Raw genomic sequence first — 12,259 nt, 5'->3', positions numbered from 1 at the left:
GGGTAGCGTTAGGAGGCAGCGGGTTGCCAGCCCCGAGGCCATTCCCATTGATAAGCACCGTGTAAGCTCCGCGTGGAAGTAGGTTGGGGGTTCTGGGGGGGAGGGAGGCGTGGTTGCCCCGTTGCTCAGGGGTTATCAAGCCAATTAAAATATGAGAGAAATGAGCAAAAATGATAATATGTTGAAGTTGCACGACCAATCGGGTAACCCAGCCCACAAAAGCGCGTTCCTGAAGGGGAGCAGTGAAGAGAGAAGTATATCCCTGTCATCTTGGGATGGTGAGGAGAAGGAAAGGGGAGCGAGATCGAGATCCCGCTCTCCGAAGGGAAAGGAAGCGGAGTGGGAGGCGATAGGAAGGAAGGTAGGAAAGAAGGAGAGGCAGAAGATGAAGAAGGAGATAGAAAAGAAGAGAGCAGAGGCGCTAGTGAGATGAAAGAAGATAGAGGAGGAGAAGAAGAAGAGAGAGGAGGAGGACAAGAAAGAAATGGAGAGGAAGGAATTGGGTAAGAGGGAGAGGGAAAGGAGGATATGGAGAGAAGACGGGAGGAGGAAAAGGGGAGGGAGAACAGGGAGGAGGAGGAGAGGATGGAAGTGGGGGAGGCCTCGCAGGTGTTCGGGAAGAGGAAGACAATGGACAGGAACAAGGGAGGGAACAAGAAGATCTATATAGTGTGCGAGGACTTGAGGAAAGGGCCCAAGATGATAAAGAAGGATATAGAGGATAGGGAATTGAGTAGGACTAGGGTGGGGAAGAGGGAGGAGGAGGGGAGTGTGGACAGAAAAAGTGAGAGGGTAAAGGAGGCAGAGGAGGAGGAGGCACGGGAGGACGCACTGACCAAGATGCGGTCCATTACCCGTGACCTTAGGAGCATCCTGTTGACGGATGCCAATAAGGTTACAAAATGGGTGGTGGATCGCGTAATGGGAGAGTGCATGAAGTATGAAGAACTGATACAGGGGCTGATTGTGGAGAAAGTGATGGTGGATGGGGAGGTGAGGGGGTATGAGAAAAGTGGGAGGGAGCTAGTGGAAATGGTGGGGCATGCATGGGGGGGGGGGTGAAGGAGGCGCTGGAAGGCGTCGAAAGGAAGGTGGATGGACTGGAGGAGAGGATGAAAGAAGGGGGTTGGGACCCTGGAGATCTGGAGAGAAGAAGGGAGAGAATGGGTGGACTAGAAAGGGAGGGGACAGGGGTGAAGAGCGGAAAGGAGGAGGACGGTAGAGGGAGGAGTTATGCGGTGGTGGTGAAGGGAAACGTGGAGGAGCTCACAGGCGGAGAGGTGATAAGGAGGATGGTGGAGGTAATGCCACCGACGATGGGGGTTCGGATCAAATCGATTCGGCCCGCCAGAACCGGTGGGGGACTGGTGGTGGAGGTGCCGAGTGAGGCGGAGAGGGGTCGGTTCCTGGGGAACCAGGGGCTGGTGGAGGCAGGGCCGGAGGTGGAGGCGCCAAGGAAGAGGGACCCGAGGATTGTTATCTACGGGGTGGACAAGGAGCTAAAGGATGAGGTGTTGTTGGAGGGGCTGTGGCAACAGAATTGGAAGGGAATAATGACGGAGGAGGAGTTCAGGAATAGGGTGAAGGTGGTGAGGAGGATTGTGAGGAGGGAGAATAAGACGGGAAGGGTAATAGTGAGGTGCCTGGCGGTAGGGAAGAATAGGGTGGTAAAGGAGGGGAGGATATATTTGGGACTATGGAGCTACAGGAGTGAGGAGTTCGAGGAGGTGGAGAGATGCTGTAAGTGCCTGGGGTATGACCACCGGGCACTTCAATGCAAGAGGGGAGTGGTCTGTTTTAGGTGTGGGGGGGAAGGGCACGTAGCAATGAAATGTAAGGGGAAGGAAGAATGTGGGAGATGTAGGGAGAGGTGGGAACCGGCGGAGCACTCCATAAGGTCGCGGGAGTGAGTTGGGCGAGGAATAGGACGGATCATGGATAGAGAAGGAAGGGAATGGGTGGGGATTAGGCTCCTCCAGCTGAACTGCCAGCGCAGCTACGCAGTGATGAGCAACTTCGGGCAGTTTGCCCTGGAGGCGGGGATACAAATCCTCATCCTCCAGGAGCCGTATGTTTAGCGTGGCTGCGTAAGGGGTTTGCCTGGGGGGGCAAGGGTGTACCTGGGGGAAAACGGGACTAGTGCAATATGTGTGATAAGGGGGGGAGATAGAATGTATGCGGGTAGAGGAGTGTAAGTGGGGGGATGGGGTATGTGTGTGGGTAAAAGGGGAGGGATGGGAGATGTATGTGGGATCCGTGTATTTGAGGCCGAGGGGGAGTGTGCAAGAAGGGTTGGAGTATATTGATGAGATGGTGAAGGTGGCGAGGGGCAAGAAGTTGATGATCGGGATGGATGCGAATGCCACATCATGGATGTGGCACAGCAAGGAGATAAGGAGGGGAACGGGAGCTGCAAGGAGGGGGGAAGTGGTAGAGGAATGGCTAATGAGGTCGGATCTGGAGGTCATAAACTGCCCGATAGAGCAGTACACCTTCTCGGGCCCACGCGGCCAGAGTGACATTGATGTCACACTGAGTGCGGGGACTGAGGAGGGGTGCATAATAGACTGAGAGGTGAGATAGGAATGGCCACTAGGGGACCACAATCCCATAATAATAGAAATGAGGGTGAGAATGGGGAGGGGATGGAGATAGGAAGGAAGGACAGGAGGATTAGGTGGAGGCAGGGAAAGTGCAATTGGGACAGATACGCTGAGGTACTGAGGGAGAAAGCGGAAATGACGGGGTGGGATAACTTCGAGGGTATGGAGGTCAACGGGAAAGTGGCAATATTGAGTGAGTGGATAACTAGTATGAATGATGAATGCATGAAAAGGGTGAAAGGAGAGAGTAAGAAAAGAAGACTGACGTGGTGGACTGAGGAGCTGGGGGAATTGAGGAGGGAGGCTAAGAGGAGGAGGAGAGAGCACCAAAGACTGAGAAGGAGAGAGGGGGATGTAGACGGAAACAAGTGGAGAGAGTGGAAAGACTGCATGCGGCAATATAAGGACAAGATTAAGGAAGAGAAGGATAGGGACTGGCAGGAAACAGTGAGAAGGGAGGGAAACCGGGATCCATGGGGGAAAATATATAGAATATGTTTAGGAAAGTACGAGAAGAGTGGGATGGCGAGGTGGAGAGCAAAGAAGGGGTGGATGAGGACCTGGTGGTGAAGGCAGCTTACGACGGATCGAAGAAGGAGATGAGGGAAATGTACGGGGATTGCCTGAGAAACGGGGTTTTTCCCGGGCCTTGGAAGGAGGCTTGGGTGGTGCCACTGCTCAAGTCTCCGGACAAGGACCCGGCCGAGGTATCGGTGCGCTCGTATCGTCCGGTGTCCCTCTTGAGCGGGCTAGGAAAGGTGTTGGAGAGGATGATGGTAGGAAGAATGGAGAAGGTTATGGAGGGAAAATGGAATGAAATGCAATTTGGGTTTAGGAAGGGTAAGAGTACGGAGGACGCGTGGAACTAAATGAAGGAGGTGGTGGGTGAGAGTGAATGCGAGTATGTATGTGGGGTGTTTGTGGATTTCCGGGGGGGCATTTGATAATATAAGGTGGGATTACGCGCTGGGAAAGATTAGAGAAATGGGGTGTAAAGGGTGGGATCTTAGGCTATGGGGGGATTATTTCAGGGATAGAGTAGTATGGATGGGGAATGGTATGGATGAGGTGATGAGAGGGCTGGAGAAGGGAGCGCCGCAAGGGTCGATTGCGGGCCCCTTCATATGGAATGTCTGTATGAATGAGTTGATGGAGAAGTTGAGGGGAATGAACGAGGAGAGGCAGAGGGATGAATTGGAGAGGGGGCAGGAAGACGGAGATGGGAGGAAATTCAGCGCCATGAACCTGGCCTTTGCGGACGACCTTCTGCTTATAGTGGAGGGTAGTACCAGAGGAGAAGTGGAGGAATGGGCGAGGCGTAAGGTGGAGGTGGTGCATGAGTGGGGAGGAAGAGCGGGAGTGGAAGTGTCGGACGCGAAGACAGTGGCCATGGTGCTGAAGGGGGGGGCTAAAGATGCGAAACAGGAGGATACATGTTAGGACTGGGGAGGGAGAGGAGGAGGTGGACAGAATGGTGAAGTTTGTGGATGAGGTGAAATACTTGGGGGTGAAAATGGGAGTGGGAATGGACTTTAGAGCGCATGTGAGGGGATTGAGGGAGAAGGTGATAGGAACTATGGGTAAGCTGAGAAGAGTAATAAGGAAGGAATGGGGGTTGAGCAAAAGGGTATTGAAGATACTGGTGAAAGGTTAGGTAGAGCCGGCGGTTCCTTTATAAAAGGAATCTCGTTAGGTCCCCCGCGTGTGTGTGTGGGAATGAAAATGAGGACTGGGTGCATGTACTGTGTGAGTGTGATTTGTATGTAGGGTTTAGAGATGTGGAGGGGATGAATGTAGTGTGGAGGGAGGGAAAATGGGATGTGAGTGGGGTGCTGAAGAAGAAGGAGTGCTATGAGAGGATGTGTGAGTTTGCGGAGAGGGCGTTTAGGATGAGGAAAAGCGTGATGGAAAGAATGAGAAGGAAAGAGGAAGGATGACTGTAGACGGGTAAGGAAAAGTAAGGGTAGGGAGGGTAAGGGGTGGGGGGAAACTAAAATCGCAGGGGGATCGGTGGACGCCGAATTTGCGCAAGCGGGGAAGGTTTCCACTGATCTTCTGATTTGGCGAACCCGTGAACCCGAGCTGGCTGACCGGTGCCTAGGGCGGCAAGGCCCTCTATCGGGACTCGTACCTGAGTATAAACGGTACCATGGGTGACCGGGGGCCCGCGGGGGAGTTTTCTCCTCCGTCCCGGTCGCTCGGTTGGACTCGTGGTGGCAGTGGTTACGACCCCATATCGCGGGGTAGCAGTGACGGGCAGATGAAGGTCGCTTCGGGTGCGAAAGCACCATCGGCGATCGGAACCTGCTCGCGCTGCGACGTGTGAGTTGCGGTCTCAACTCGGGGAGCGGCCCGCTTAGCCGTTAGGGATTTAGATAGGTCCCGGCCCCCACCGAGGGTCCTTGGGGGACTTGCCCTCCCTCAAGGGAATCGGTAGAGTCGGGGAGTGAACGCGCACTCCTCGGCTCGCGCTGGCTGGGCGTATCCCAGCCCCGTTACGTACGTAGGCGTGCCGTGCGGGTGAAGGTGAAAGCCAGGTACCGCACGTAAAAATGATATCGACATCTGTACAGACGCACCGTCCATTTCGGTGAGGGGAGAGACTGAGGATAGCTCAGTACCTTTACCAAGAACGGAAGAGTCGGATCAAGCGTTAGTAGCCGTGACAGAAAATAGGTTTTTCTTGAAGGTGAAGATAGGCAATGAAGTCTATAACGCGCTGCTGGACTCAGGTGCTCAGGTGTCAGTTGTAGGACCGAGGCTTGTACAAAGATACGAGGAACGTTTGAGGCCGCCAACTATTTTCGTGCAAGGTATTTCAGGTGAAACGGTGCGAACATTAGGCGATCTCAGACTGTGTGTTGAGATAGGTGGTAGAATCGCCTGGCTGACCGTGACGGCCGTGTCAACTTTAAAACACGACCTGATCTTAGGCGCGGATTTCTGTAAGAACTGGCAAATTAACATTGATTTCGGAAATCCTGCTTGGCGGTCAGGTGATCAGAGCGATTGGTGTCAATTTGCTGACGAAGGTAGCGAAGCAGTTGACGTGTTTGTTGATTGTGCAGGTTTGAATAGGTACGAAGAGACTCAGCGCGAGACGATCATGGCGCTCGTTCGCCGGATCGTCCCCGAGTCTGGTGAGTCACCGGCAGTCACTAACGTTATCGAGCATATTATCGATGTCAGTGACGCGCGCCCGATTAAAACGCCAATGCGTCGAATGTCGCCGAAAATCTTGACTTTCCTACAGGAGGAAACAATGCGCCTGTGGAAAGTAAAGATAATCAGGCCGTCGAACAGTTAATGGTGTAGCGCGCCGGTAGTCGTACGTAAGCAAGACGGCGGTTATAGATTTTTTCTAGATTTTAGGCCGGTTAATAAAGTGACAAAGATTGACGCTTATCCAATGCCAAGAATGGACTCAATCTTAGATAGGTTGCGCGGCGCGGTTCATTTTTCGAAAATCGACTTAAAGTCAGCGTTCTGGCAAATTCCTCTCTCGGAGATAAGTAAGCAATATACAGCTTTCGTAGTACCGGGACTAGGTTTGTGGAGTTTGCAAGAATGCCCTTCGGTTTGGTGAACGCGCCAGCAACGTTCATGAGAGTAATGGACGCACTTTTCGGGCCTGAATACGAACCGCACGTTTTCTGGTATCTTGATGATTTACTAGTGGTTAACGCGGACTTTGAAAGTCATATCTTTTGGTTAGAAAAGGTGTTAAAGAGGTTAGCAAGCGTAGGTCTGGAAATCAATCTCGAGAAGTCGGATTTCTTCTGTACAGAAGTGACGTACTTGGGCTATCGCTTAGACAGTGAGGGATTGCGTCCGGACGACAATAAGGTGCAACCGATTGTAGATTATCCGGCTCCGAGCAACGTAGCTCAGTTGCTTTCTCGGGATGGTAGGCTGGTACGCTAGATTTATTGAACACGAAAGTGATATCAAAGTTCCTCTAACAAAATTAATTCGTAAAGATCAACCGTGGGATTGGGGTGAAGTTCAGCAAGTTGCATTTGAAAGGTTGAAGCGCGCGTTGACTGAGGCGCCTGTTCTTGCGTGCCCGGACTTCGCGCGCCCTTTCTACTAGCACTGTGACGGTTCATCTTTTGCGGTTGGCGCGTGTTTAGTTCAAATATTCGACGATGGCGAGCATCCGATATGCTATGCCAGCCGAATGCTTAACACTCATGAGCGTAACTACACGGTTAGTGAGATAGAGTTTTTAGCCGTTCTATTCACGGTAAAGAAGTTTAGACCGTACATAGAAGGGTCACTTTTTATTGTAGTTACTGATCATAGCGCGCTTACGAAAATTTTGAATAAAAGAGAACTTACAGGTTGGTTCGAGAGGTGGGTACTTGAGTTTCAGTAGCACGACTGCGAGATAGTACATAGGAAAGGGGCATTACACCATGTGCCAGACGCGCTATCTAGAGAATTCGAAGACGAATGTGAGGTATGCGCGTTTGAGGACACGAGCGATAAATGGTATTTGCAACGAATACAGGACGTGTTGTCTAGGCCAAAAAAGTATAGAACGTGGAGAGTAGAAGGTAACACGCTCTATAAGTTTATGCAGAACCATTTGCTCGATCCGATCACTAACAGAGAAGAGTGTTGGCGCATGGTAGTGCCGGTCGAGCATAGAGAACGCGTGTTGCGCGATGCTCATTGCGAGCCCTCCTCTGGACATTTAGGCCGGGAAAAGACTTACGATAGAATAGCACGTGAGTACTACTGGCCGGGCATTTGGTACGACGTTAGTATCTTCATTGCTGAGTGTAAAAGGTGCCAGGAGTACAAAACAGTACAACAGGCGCCGCTCGGCTTAATGGGAAAACGTGCAGTAGAACGCCCGTTGGCCGTAGTAGCCACTGACGTAGTCGAGCTACCACGCAGCAAGAACAGGTTTCGGTATATGGTCGTGTTTCAAGATCTATTCACCAAGTGGATAGAACTAAAACCGTTTAGGTCGGTGGACGGGCCTGCTCTTGCCGCTGCATTGGAAGAATTAATTTTATTTAGAAGGGAAACGCCAGAGTACTTGATAAGTGATAATGCAAAAGCATATAAGAGCGTGATCTTCCAAGGTATGTTGCGAGAGCATGGCATCGAACATGTGTTGTGCCCTGCCTATTATCAGCAGAGCGATCCAGTTGAACGCATCAATAGACGTTGAAAACTATGATTGCCATGTTTGTTGATAAAGACCACAGAAGCTGGGACCGTTATTTGCACGAGTTTAGGCATGCTTTAAATACCGCGACGCAGTCGTCGACTAAGGTATCGCCGGCGTTCTTAAACTTTGGTAGAGATCCTCGGCCGGTTAAGAGTCTTAAGAGAGAGCTAGAAAAGAAATTGCCTATTACGAAAATTGATACGCAAGCGTGGACGGATCGGTTAACGCGATTAAATGCGCTTTGAGACTTAGTGGCGAAACATATTGAAGAAGCTCAAGAAAAGCAAAAGCGTCAATATGATAGAGGTAGAAAGCAAGTACTTTTCTAAGTAGGCGATCTAGTCTGGCGGAAAGTCCATACGCTTTCTAACGCTGCCGCGGGTAAGAACGCGAAATTAGATCCGAAGTTTGACGATCCGTTTAAGATCATTGGCGTAGTCTCACCCGAGATTTACGAGTTGCAGACAGATAGCAAACACCGTAGTGCGAGAGTACATGTATCGGAATTGAAGCGATACGTACCACCTCGTAGAGTTAAAGGTTTTGAGTAGACTGTATATTTGTTTATTTCAGTTGTTTAACGTATGTGCTGTTTCATTTTGTTTGTAGGTTTTGTTATATTGTAGTACTATGGAAGGTACGCCGTTGGAGTCAGGAGCAGCCGCACCCGTCGAGCCTGATCGCTCTGCGCAACCCGTCGCCGTGATCGGGCTGAACGCCGCGCTTCGCGTCGAACAGTCGATGGCACTGGAGCAGGTGGAATCGAGCCAGGCTGAGAAACCCGCCGCTTTTCCTTTGCAGGAAGAGCAAGCGGCCTCTCAAGCCGAGGCTCAACCACTGCCCTTAAGTGCCTCGACTGTCCAGCTGGGCAGTGCCGGTTCGGACCGCAACGTGCCGATTCCTCCCCCGTTGCTGGCGGGACCAGTCCCGGCCGAAGTGGATAGCCAGGTGCGCCTTGCCAGGAAAGGCAAGGCTCCACAAACGGTACTCCGCTTAGCTATGCCGGTGCAGACTTGGTCGGAGGCAGTGAGGAAGTGCGCTTCCTTCCGGCTTACGACTCTCGCGATACGCGAAGCCGCGGAAAGGTCTCGCGCGATGTCCGCCTCGGAGGGTTTATTCCAGCCACTGGCTGGAGAGGACTCCCGGAGTGATTCGTCGCCGGACCGACGACTCCCCGCGGTCAATCGCGCCATTAGACCGGGAGAGCCGCTAAGACGCGCGCGAACTCGCGAAGACGAGTCGGCCGTACGCCGTTGCCATCTTCGCTGTCGCGTTCCACGGGCACGAACGGGGTGCTTGAAGTGCTTGACGACGACGGTAGTTCGGCCGAGGAGAGTGCGCGGGTCGCTGATGCGCCTAATGTGGTGCCTCAGAGGTACGTGCACGAACCTTTGCCGTGGAAGCCTCTCGAGCTTCAGAGGCTCGACCCGGCCTACGAGTTCGTAAGAACTGGTGGCCTGGGTGGCTTCGCACCGGCGGGCTACTCGGCCAACGAGAGAAGGCGCGAACACGAGGAGCGGGTGAACGCGGGACGGAGGCGAAATCGGGGCCGGCTCGACTTAACCTCGCGCAACATAGAGTCGCCGCTGCACTCGCGGGACCCAACGCCGCCGTCTTCGGCTCGCCTGATCGCGTATCGTATTTACCACAATGTTTAGATCAAGCCGGCATTATTCATAAGAAGATATTGAATACACACGTTCAAAAATGTAATAAAATATCACTAGTCAGAAAAGCAAAAGCTTCTACACCACCTTTGAAAATAAATCGATTAGATTTGAAAGTTAAACGATCCTAATTAAAATATAGGAAAGAAAATAGTGAAGGAGAGATGTACCGGTCTAGTATGGCCTTACTCGATGAAGGTTCAATAAATGACAAAAATTGTGTTGAAATATTAACTTGTGCCTCAAGTACTCTTGAAAACGATAACGTAGCTGTTTTATTTTTTGACCTTGAAACTGCTGGATTAAGTTTGAAAAATGAAATACTGCAAATATGCGTCAAATTTGGGCAGAAAATTTTCAAGGCTTTCGTAACTTCCACTCAACAAATAAATTCAATGGCGTCCAATATTAATGATCTTACTAAGGTCAATAAGAAATTATTTATAAACTATGTCGCAAAAGTTAGTTTTTATGAAGCTTTTGAGTTTCTTGCAAAGTTTTGAAAAAAAGTGTTTGTTAATTGCACATAACTGCACCTTTGATGCTAGCCGCCTAATTTTGAATTTGAGAAATTTAGGCTTGCTCGATGACTATACAAAGGTCCTTGAAGGTTTCAGTGACTCATTAACGCTGTTTAAAAAAAAAATATCCCAAAAGAAATAATGGATATAAACTAATAACTTTAGCAGCAGATTTTTTGTCTCTTCCTTCAGAAGGAGCGCATGATGCTAGTTTTGACGTAAGTCTATTGGAAAAGCTCAGCACTAAATTTTTGACCATTGACGAAATTATTCAAGATAAAAAGACAGAAGACAACATTTTTACTATGCTAGACATCAACGACAATACGCAAAAGTTGTTACCTTCCTTTGCTGAAATGGATAAAAATATTTCCATTGGGATGAAAAAAAGGCTGTGCTCTTCAGGTATTGGCTATGAAGAAATTCTGCGAGTTTATAGATCAGAAGGGGAAGAAAAAACCACAAGTCTGTTACAAGGACGCGAGAACGGAGAACCAACTATCATAAAATCAAAAAAAGTACTCCAGAATATTTTGGACTTCTTAAAAACTAAAGCTTAATTATTCATAAATTCTAAGAAGAATATACCAAATGTCTAAGTTATGTATGAGCAAAAAATTATTTAACATATACTGATAAGTTATTGAAAATTAATTGTTAATAAATTACACAGGTCTGCAAGATTTTGTTATAGAAAAGCCATAGGTCATTTTCGAAGTAATTTTTGGCGTAGAAAACGAATCCGGAGTCCAAATTGCTCCATCACGTCAGGATTTTGAGATATCCTAACCTAAAAATGCGAAAATAATGGTTTTTTGCTATTTTTGAGGCTATGTAGCACCGCGGCATTCTCATTAATCAGAAAAAAACCAACGACACCTTAAAGTATAAGTCTGACACTTTCAAATACCGTTGAGTTTGCTCAAATAGCTCATTTCTGCATCAAAATATTCCATCTTGAATTTTTCAAGTTTCATGAATTTAGTTGTTTACTTAGTTGGTAAACTCACATAGTTCTGGAGAAAAAGTGTTTGACTAATCGCCTTTCTTTTAAAAAATAAACAACTTAACCTCAGAAGGCTAACATGACTTAACCCTCAAGTATTTTATCCAAATACATTTTATGAACCCTCATAAACCACCCTAGCACATCAAACAGACTAGCCCACCTAACCCTGGGTACACCAACTACTTTTCTTTAAGCAAACCGAATTCTCCATCACTGATGGACTACCCTATTTTAAGCTTTATAGACTTCATTATCACATACCCTTAAAACCCTTGTAACTGCTATACTTATACTTCTATACTCTAATAGATGAACCCACCTACCCTAGGTAAAACAAGTTGGTAAATTTTTTTTTTTCGAAAAAAAACCTAATTTTGTTATTTAGCAAATCCGATATTTTTGCAGTTTATCTAGTTGTAGATTTATACTTAAGATGTGATTCTAGTTTTAAATCTTGAATCGACTTTATTTTTTATTCAAAAGTTTTTAAAAACCAAAATGACTCAAAGTTCAACATCCTAAAATACCTTTGAGTATCCTAAATTAGTGAAATTAGTGATATATTGTTATTCAATTTATGTGTCTGTGTATTTCTGTAAACTTTTGTATTTTCATTACTAAATCTTCGTTTCCAAATTCTTTCGTAACCGTATTTTCATGGGATTATTAAACAAAATTCGTATTCATTTTTCTCCAGAACTATGTGAGTTTACCAACGAAGTAAACAACTAAATTTATGAAACTTGAAAAATTCAAGATGGAATATTTTGATGCAGAAATGAGCTATTTGAGCAAACTCAACGGTATTTGAAAGTGTCAGACTTATACTTTAAGGTGTCGTTGGTTTTTTTCTGATTAATGAGAATGCCGCGGTGCTACATAGCCTCAAAAATAGCAAAAAACCATTATTTTCGCATTTTTAGGTTAGGATATCTCAAAATCCTGACGTGATGGAGCAATTTGGACTCCGGATTCGTTTTCTACGCCAAAAATTACTTCGAAAATGACCTATGGCTTTTCTATAACAATCAAAATTCTGATTTTGCAGACCTGTGTTATTTATTCTATTAATGTTTCTAGTTTCACATTAATTAATACAAGAATTTTCATGTTAAACAAATTATATCATTTTATATCGTTTATATCATTTTTAGGTACACAATTACCACACGCAGCAATGAAATTTTACTAATAATAAAGTATGGAGCTGCCTCTTTTAATATATAACGCGTTTTCACTACGCCGAACTAAATTCAATGCTGTATATTCGATCA

Source organism: Phymastichus coffea, unplaced genomic scaffold, assembly GCF_024137745.1.
Source record: "Phymastichus coffea isolate CEN01 unplaced genomic scaffold, Cenicafe_Pcof_1.1 PCOF00002, whole genome shotgun sequence".
NCBI classification, from domain to species: Eukaryota; Metazoa; Arthropoda; class Insecta; order Hymenoptera; family Eulophidae; genus Phymastichus; species Phymastichus coffea.
The sequence above is the reverse complement of the archived record's forward strand: the minus strand, read 5'-3'. Positions refer to the sequence as shown.